This window comes from Falco punctatus, assembly GCF_963210335.1.
Source record: "Falco punctatus genome assembly, chromosome: 10".
NCBI lineage: Eukaryota > Metazoa > Chordata > Aves > Falconiformes > Falconidae > Falco > Falco punctatus.
The window spans coordinates 10,832,026-10,841,721 of NC_137590.1; positions in this window are offsets into that span (position 1 = coordinate 10,832,026).

Below are 9,696 nucleotides of genomic sequence, written 5' to 3' on the forward strand. Positions count from 1 at the left end.
AAAATTGGCTGAAGTACATTTGCAGAGGCAGCAGAGCGATATATAAGCATCATTACACCATACTTTAGGCCAGGATTGGTTATTAAATGAGAACAAGAAGTTTTAGACTTAAGAGTTCTCCAAAGGCGTTGTGAAAATGTCTTTGAGGTAAACTTGTATGATTTGAGAGTATTAACATCTAATCTTGTGTACCCTACTAGACTAGCAATTTCCAACCATCAAACATTTTATAAGGCCCACTTATTATTAATACTCTATTGCACACTAACGCAAAGGACAGATTTGGAGCTTTATCACTAAATGTTAGTTCAGTGCATTGCAAAGTACAGTACGTTGCAAAGTGATTGTAGCCCAGCATCGTCCAGATCTTGCTAAAGCATGTACTGAACTTTAAACAAAACAGAACCCCTAACCAATGCGTGGCTTTCCTTGCCTCTGAAAGTAACCCATTAAAACTTGCATTTGGGAAATATCCTTAGCACAAAATAGCAGCAAGTGGCTGCTGGCCTGTGTAGCTGTACTATTGTATCAAATGAGGTGGTGTTTTGCACAAAACCATTATTATATCATGCATTTCTGCATAGGATTAGCATTGCTGGGTACCCATGGGACACATGTCTCCTTTTCCACTGAATTTGGCTGAGTCGTTATTACTATTCCTGTGGTGTGGGTGCCAGAGGTAGCATTGCTACGCAGCCCCATTGGAAAAGGCAGTGATTCTGATTACTGCAAAGGATGTAGCCCTAAAAAGTACATTGGTGGGGCCACTGCAACAAGTTGTAAAAATGAAAAGTTAAAACCTTGGCATCTCAAAAAACGAATCTCATGAGAAGCCTGATTTTAAGTCATTGATCTTACTGGGTCCTTATGGGTACCTTCAGAGATAAGAAGTTCCTGTAACTCCCATAAATAGCCTTGACAACAACTCTTCCTATCCATAAATCTGTAGAATGCTAAATGCAAAAAGAATATAAAATTTTTACATTTAATAACTGCAAATTAGTTATACCTATTATGTTGCTTGGAATCAACACAATCCAAAGTAATTATTTAAGGTTGGGTATATATTCCAGCAATTTAGGGCTGATATTGTAGTTAGGTACCACATTATTCATTATCTACAGAATCTGTGGGCTCTCAAAACCCCAAGAACAGGATGCAGAATACACAAGATATTCATATAATTATGCTGCTGGTGACTGTAGCCAGTTTATACTTCTTACACATTTCTGAATCTTTTCAAGTTGCTATGTATACTATGCAATTATGATAGTTGAAGGGCACCGAGGAAAAAAGTTGTTATAATAATATACCCTCCTTTAGGTCATTCTAATGAGTTTTCCTGCACTTGAACAGTCATCAGCATCCAAGAGCTGTCCTGCCTTGTACTTCTGCATTATTAATACCAGCACCATCCATGCAGATACAGTTAAAGGTCTATCATTATTTCCATTATAAACTGATATTTTCAAGGATTTATAACTCAAATGCAGAATAGCCCTTCAGTTAATTTTTGTTGAATTTAAAGGAACCACTTGGATCAGCAATCTACAAATTCAACCACTTTCTAATTACATTTTGACACAATAGAGATTAACAGCTCCATAATGGCTGTTATGGTCTATTGTGTATGCAGTCTCCAGTTACCACTACTGCCTACTGCATCACTTATCTCTAACTGCAATTAAACTTCTACCCACCCCTCTAAAGAGTCTATTTCTTCCAAATGGATCAACAGTCTGCATCAAAAATCTATCACGAAAAGAATAAAGGACGTTTTTATTTTTTAAGTCTTTTGGGGGGGGATAAACACATTAAATATGAATTACTGTTTGTTAGGAGTATTTTATATAGATTATAAGGAATTTAATGTAGGCACATGCTGTTATGCTAAAGTAACATTACATAAAGAAACAAAATTCAGCCACAAAATTGCAGATAAATTGCTAAGAAGAATCTACCAGTGCATGAAAGTGAATACATGGACAACTAAAATCCTAAATCAGCAGAGTAAATTCTACCCTTGGCTGCACTAAAGAAACACAGCAAACTTTGTTCCAGTCTGCACTTTTTCACCTGACTGTAGACAGTGCAGCTGACTTTTTTGATGAGTAAAATATTGGATTATCTGTTCAAATTTGTCAATCTTAAAATATTATAAAAGATATTATTCAGATTTAAGATGCTTAATACCTGTTAGATAGAGCCGAGTTCTTTAAAAAGCTCTATTACTACATACATAAAGCATTTTTGACCTTGAAGATAGTTCAAAGTTTTCAGTTTCATTCCCTTCCAGTGTTTTAGAAAATCACCTCAGATGACTGCAGAGGCTGTATAACCAGCTTTACACTTCCATCTTCCTATCATGGGACCTATCATATGTCCTAAACTACAATCTTCTTATGCCAAGATAAGGATTGCCATCAATTTAAATGGATTTGGAATTGGGCCCAGAATAGATAACCATGTGAAGCAATAATGGTGTGATTTATTTACACATTTTTGACCTGTCCACAACACTCAGAGTAAATTAGGACTGTTGCAGTAGACTTGAAAGAGGTAGAGGACAAAAAAAAAAAAAAAGAAAAGAAAAGAAAAAAAGAGACACCAAGGCAAAAAAGCCATACAAACAAGCCCCAATTTAACCTCCAATGGTTATAATTGTTTCATTTACGATATTCTGTCTAGTAGCTGAAAACTCCATTCTTCTTCAGAACATGACTCCTGTTAGTCTATGAGAAAACCCAGTCTTTGTTGTGACTTATTTTGACAGCTTTAATATCATTTTCCACCTGGCATGTGGAAAGTTTTCCATTTTCACTTTCCTCCAATGTCTCACTTTTGTTTCCAAGTATATGTCGTACTCACACTGCACCTGTCATAGCGGTATCTATGTGCCTTAACACTGGTCTGAAAACATACACGTCTTTACTTTTGCTCTAACACCAGGGACAATTGCTACCTTCATCACCTGTTTTGCACTGAGATATTGCCCCTCGTAATAATGACAGCAGTAGATGACCTCCTTCATGCCATCACTTGTTTCACAGAAAGCCAGTATACTTTTATAATCTAATTCATGTGACTCCTTTAAATATTTGTTCAGTTTATGAAGTTACTAAATAGTTGAAATAGTTGAAATCTTTCCGCTGTACTTTCTCCTGCTGTTGTCAACTTATTCTTTTAGCATCCCACCTTCACACAGATGAAGGAAGCACTTCTTCAGAGACCACCAGAAACCTTAATTAAAAAAAAAAAAATATATATGAAAGCACGTCAGCTAATGAGTGAGATTTTTTTTTTTTAAAAAAGGGGGAGGTATTATATTCTTTTGGGTGCTCTTCTAAGCAACTGAAAGTTGCAGATTCAGAATAACATACTGCTTCAGTGCTGTCCTGGAAGATTCTCAGGAGAAATTACACAATGTGAATTTCATAAAAGATACTGATCACTTGGAAAGAAGAATATTATTAAAATACTTTAGCTTTTTTTGTTTTGGTTTGGTTTTTTTTTTCCCCCCAGACCTCTGGTTCTGAGACAGGAGCTGCAGTTTATTCTAACAGGCATCATTTAGAATTCAGATCTGACTTGGCTATCTTGTCTACCCAAAAGAACACAATTCTCTGGTCCCTGTCCCTACAGTCGTATAAAAATTGGTCAGACCTCAGAACCAGATACTTCTGAACATACAGTCCTACTTGTTTCCTTATTTATTCCCCAAAGCAAAGGGAAGATGGGAGCATAGCAAAGCAAAGACAGCTGGAAGTCATCCTGGAGGGTACTGATTGACTAGTTTCTAGCCTGGCTATAAATTACCACTGCTCTTTCTCAGTGCAAAGATGAGGGTGAGGAGAGCAGCAGAGCTGTCTCAGAGGTACAGTGCTTGCTTGGCCCGTGCTGCTTAGGCATGATCAGCTACATGTGGGCTGTGCCTAAGGCACAGGGAAAGCCTTGCTTTGCTCTCTCTCCAGTGCTCATCTTGACTTTGAAAAGGCAAATAATCTCTTTAAATATGAGTGGTTCTTGTAGAAGAACCAAAGCAACTTCTATTAAGTTAAAAGACTTAATGCTTTTAAGTATTGCCTTTAAAATCCTGCTCCATACTGTTAATGATTATAATTATATGGCATGACAAAAAACCAGGGCATAATAGCGTACAGATGTGGGATATATAAAAGGGGAAGTATTTAACATAAGCTTATTGGAGCTGAAAGTACCAGAGATGATTGATTGCTCAGACACAAGTCAGGGAAGTGGTCTAAAAAATATTAACCATAATTGCAAATTATCCATTACCCGTTCATCTAACATCATGATATATTTAGAAACAATTTTGCCATCCAGTAATTATGCACTGTTTGCTGCATGTGGCAAACAGCAGATCTGTGTGCCTGGCTGTGCTTGGAAGAAGGATGCTTACTTGAGAAGCACATTGCTTCTCCCATTTCAAAAGACATTAGCATGGTTATACAGTTAATTACACCTCAGTGACTTCCACTGTTTTTATAGAATACTCTTTAATCCGAGAGATAGCAAAGAAAGTTTTAAAGACAACTCCCCTTAGTTAGTTAATAAAGGTTTCTGCTGGTGTTTGTGCAAGGGTCAGAGTTAAAAGGCAGAAAGCCTTTCCTCTTGTTTTGACTAAACTGGAGGAAACATGCTAGAGCTGTGCAGAATTTGATTGCCAAACACGAAGTGAAGATACACAGTGAGAAAAGATAGTAAAGGTTTAACCCAACTGATGTAAGAAACAAACTCCAAGGATGCCCATGTTTCCTTGCTTTTATAGCATTGTTAATCTTTAGTCAGGAAAACAGTTCTAAGAACAGCTCTTTGTGCACAGCTAAACAGGCACCATTGCTTGGAAGTTAATAGGATCACCAGAAAATGGGACTATTAAATCATTGTCCTAATATATCAATTAGAGATGTACAACCCAAAGGAGTTCAAATTCTGCTTCCACGTGGATATGCAGCAAGTGCACATTAAACCTTGCAAAATCAGCAGTAAAGAGTTAGTCGGTAGGTTCAGAAGAGCAGTGGCTTCCTGTGCAATTTTGTTCCAGCTCAGATCACAAATGAACATGGGTGCTAAAGTTTCTGAATTCAAAAATCCAAAGAAATCAAGAATGGGCTACAAAATTTAAGGGCATATTTAAAGACATGTGGATTAGTGTGACTTCACTGACAGCAGGTGATTTAGTCCTTGATATTTATCAGCAGACATACCTTAAATCTTAGTCTTCCTCCCTGCTGCAGTGACATATCATCACTTAAAGACCAAAACCAGATAGCCTCATGCCTTTTCGTCAGGAGCTGGTCACACAGATGTGGTATAGCAGACAGTTGTACATCTTTTATGCTCCTATAAGAATAAACAAAGTCTGCATTATAGTTCTCAGTCTTTTTAAACAGCAAGATAAGTAAGGAAGTGCCTGGAAAGCAAATAATAGCTAAGTGACCTGTTTTGTGAATAATGGTTATTGCTCTGTTCAGAGCTGCCTTTACAAACTTATAGTTTCTTGATCTGTCATTCATACTCTTCTTTTGTTCTGTAAGTTTGAACAGCAAGATCTCCTGGGCAGAGCACATTTATGCTTCACCCAAAATAACAAGTTACTGCCTTAGTGCTATTGCAATGCAAATGCCTACACTATACAAGGTTAACAAGTGGGTTACTTGTTATATTTTATTTGCAGAAGGCAAGTTGGTTGCTATTCATGTGTACATATTAGTTTAAGCTCATGTATAAGAGGTTCCTCTTTAAGTAAACAGTATTCCTGAATCAGTAAATCTGGAGACAGGTACAGAAGATCAGACAGCAGAAGTATGTACAGCAGAGTCAGAATTCTGCCTTCCTAAAAGCGTAAGAAAAAAATATGATCTCTGGGGCCCAGCTGAACCCTTGACCTCTTTGCTGAGCATTGTTTGTAGCAGTAATCATACTTGTGGCACCTGTCTGGTAGGAACCATTTACACTGGCAAAACAAAAATGCTTTTACATTGAAAAAATCCCATTATGGTCCACACCTGTTGCCTTCTTCCTATTAGAAATGTGCTAAGCATAAGTGTATGGTATGTAGGATTTCACCTGAACTGTTAACACTTACATGGGGTTTTCCAGTAAACACAGGCTCTGTTACAGAGGTAATTGGTTTTTTGTAACATTTATTTTCCTACAGCTGTCAGATTCAAGAACCAAAAGGTACATAGTGCTTGATATAGGTTTGCCTTCTCACCTTTAGATGTACCCTGGCTTTTACTTCTGCACAATCAGCTCCTCTATCCTGTTGTTGCTTCCAGTGTTACAAAATGTTTGAAATATTCATCAAAGCTATTTTCCTGGAAAAAAAAAATAGAACAAATCTCACTTCAAACAGAAAATATGGTTCAGCCCAAGCTGGTGCTCTTGTATTGCTATCAACAGAGAAAACAGGTTATAGTAAATGTTTTTCATTTCAAGTAAGAACATACTACTTGCATTACAGTAATCTAAAAAGGATCCAGCAGGGACTAGCTGTGGCACAGATACAAAGATTAGAAAACATAATAATCTTGTCTAATTAGGTTTTAAACTCCTCTAGCCAGGAACTATCAACCAAACTAGGAAGAATGGACAAGAACACAGAGAAACTGGCATTATCGCCTCCCAACCCCCTTCCTATGGAGGTGATCATGGCTTAGGGATGTAAAGTTACATGTCCAAAGTCGACTGGGAAATCCATAACAGAGGAAGAAACAGAACCTAAATGTTCTGAATCTGCACCCACGCTTACTGGTTAAAGTCATCCTTCTTTAAAGGAGTTGGCTCATGAAGGATATATAGAACTGTATTCAGTAGGTAGACTGCACGTAATGGGGGATAAAAACGACAAGAGAGACAAAAGGTAAATGGGAGCATTTAAATAAATGAGGAAAAAACCACATTGCTGCTCAGGTAGACAGAGCTGTGTAACCCTGAAATGACAACTGACAATAGAGTGCTGCTAGCAAGGAAAGGATTGCAGAGAAATAACAAATGGCATGCAAAAGGAAGGAGCAAGAGGAGCCAGGGTTACCTCATCCTAGAAAAGAATAAACAAGTTTAAATTTTAAAAGGTGTTGCCATGTCATTTCTTAAGGCCTGAGGAGTTTCTGTAAAAGAGCACAGTTAGCAGGACCCTGGTTATCAGCAGGAAGACAGAAGACTGCTCTTGAACAAGAGGTTGAAACATCTGCTGCTTGAACCTGTGTACAAGTATTTGTCATTTACCCCCTCCGCAGGTAGGAAGCAGGGAGCCCTTGACAGCTGCAAACACACACCTCTGTGGCAAACAGATTTCGCTCCAGCAAGGGTTACCATTTTTATTTGCAAAGCTGAATCTCGGTGCCATATGGGCTTTGTATGACTGAGCAGAGCAGATGCTGCATAGGTGAAGGGAAACACACAACCTTATGCTGACTGTTTTTTACTCTGTTTAGTACAGTTTGTCCCCTTCTCTTCTGGCTGTGGTTCTGCTGTTCATCCAGCCAAAAAAATGCAGTAACCATGCAAAAAATCATAGTCGTGTTCTTATCAGCCTGGTGCTGGCTAAGGTAAAGCCAGTCAAAGTCTTGGTGTGCCACAACTCTCAATGTGCCTATTGACCTTTTACGGTAGATGAGAAGAGCTCCAGTTTACACTTGACAGGATTACACGTACCTGGCCTCTGGTCAGGTAGCAGTGGCTAAACAGCCCATATTCACACTGATCCCTGATACGGGTTTTACGAAAGAGAGGACAGGGGAAGAGTCCCCAGATTAGTAACAGCTCAAGAAATGGTTCTGAAAGAGCAACTCCTTATCAAGGTTAAGATTATATTAATCAATCCCATCTCCAGAGCTAATGAGCTGGTGCAAGAAAATGATAAACAGTGGATAACCTGCTGCTCGGAGGCACTAAGTGAGCACACACCACCAATGGGGAGCTGCTTGCTGCTCTGCGTGTAGGATGCTGTCTCCCACCTAAGATTCAGGAGCAAACTCCGAATCCAAACTAAGTGTCTTATGTTTCTGAGAAAGGTTGCCGGCATGGCAGGAGGGAATTAAGCCCTTAGTATCCTTCACTGGCAATGTGTGGAGGTGTCAAGGTACCTTCCTAGCCAAGATTCCAGGTTTCATTCCTTACCAGTGGAAATGGAAGACAGACCCTCACTTCTCCTGGTGACTATAACAGTGTCTCAGAGCCTGTAAAAGTGAGCTCAAAAATAAAACAATAAAAAAATAATAAATAGTTTATCTGGCAAAGCAGAAGAATAACAAGCAAGAAACCAGTGTGCTTGTAGTATATCATCAGCTTCGGCATGTACTGTGGCACGATCAGGAATTTCCCTACAATACAGCTCAGGTTTGGGCTCGGGCTGATACTTAACCAAGCTTCAAAGGTTGGTGACTTTCTTCAGAGACCATAAACATGCACTAATGCACGTTACCATCTGCTGAGATTTGCTTCCATTTGTTTTGGGAAATTTTAGCATGTCTGTTGTCAAGATGAAAATACTGGACAGGCTAATGAAAGTGCAGTCTAATCATGATAAATCTGGGTAATTTTCCCCCCTTTCTCATTCCTCTGCCATCAAAACAAGTCACTCTGAAGACAGACAGAAAAGTTACATCACCTTAGTGATGCACAAACATTATATCTTACAATCTGCCCAAGACAAATACTGTATCTTGGGTTGGAAAGAAGGAGGTAAGGCAGCAAGCACTGTGCTCCCAGTTTGCTGCTACCTGTTCTGCCAAGTCCCAAAGGCTCAGTCTCACGGTTCAGACGGTGCATGAGGAGAGGAGTGTGCAGCACACGTGGCCAGAGCCCCCAGACCTCCTGCAGCTGGGTCAGTGCCAAAGAACTGCCTGTAAGAAGAGGGGCTCTGAGGAAGAAATATCACACAGGGCTGTGCAGGGTCTGAAAGAAAAACTTAGCTGAGTCACAGACTCTTTTGCAACTGCAGGCAATTTGTGTAGTTCACAATTTCTTCTGGAAACTGAGGAAGCAGTCCCTGCCCTGCTCTCAGAGCTGTACACTTGCAAGGGCTGCCCTTGGATCTGGGCCCATGTGGCATCCAGTCCAGCAGCAACGGCTCAGTGTCAGCTGAGCACGACTTCACAGCAAAAATAAAAATCAAAAAGCAATGTTCTTCTGCCAGTAGAATAGCTCAGATAAAATTGTAGCTTTTTTAAAGAGTATAACAAAAAACCCAAGTGACAAACTCTTTGGAGATGACATGTAGGATAATTAGCAATGGGAGGGGAGTAGATTTTCTGAGTATTATTATGTGCCATTAAAAACTTTCAGATCTCATTGAGAGTGCTTTATTGCACCTTGGTTTGTAGTGATGAGTTAAGTTTTCTTATGACACTTTTCCTGAGCATCTAAGAGAACCTTTACATTTATTGCATTGAGTTTCACTAAGTCAGTAAAAGTCAGAGCTCAAAACCTCTATTTTGAACAGCCTGAATACTGTCCATCAAAGCAAACAACCTGAAAACACTCCTTTCAAGGCACTTGTTGAACGCTATCATCTCAAAATGTCAGATTCAAGCTCATTTAAATAATTTGACAGCTTCCAAGATGACACCTGATGAGCATCACATTCAGGTGTCAAAAAGTACAGAGAAAAAGTACCAAAAAAAGTTCAATCTGAAGGAATTGTATCACCTATTAGATCAGTATTGTAAT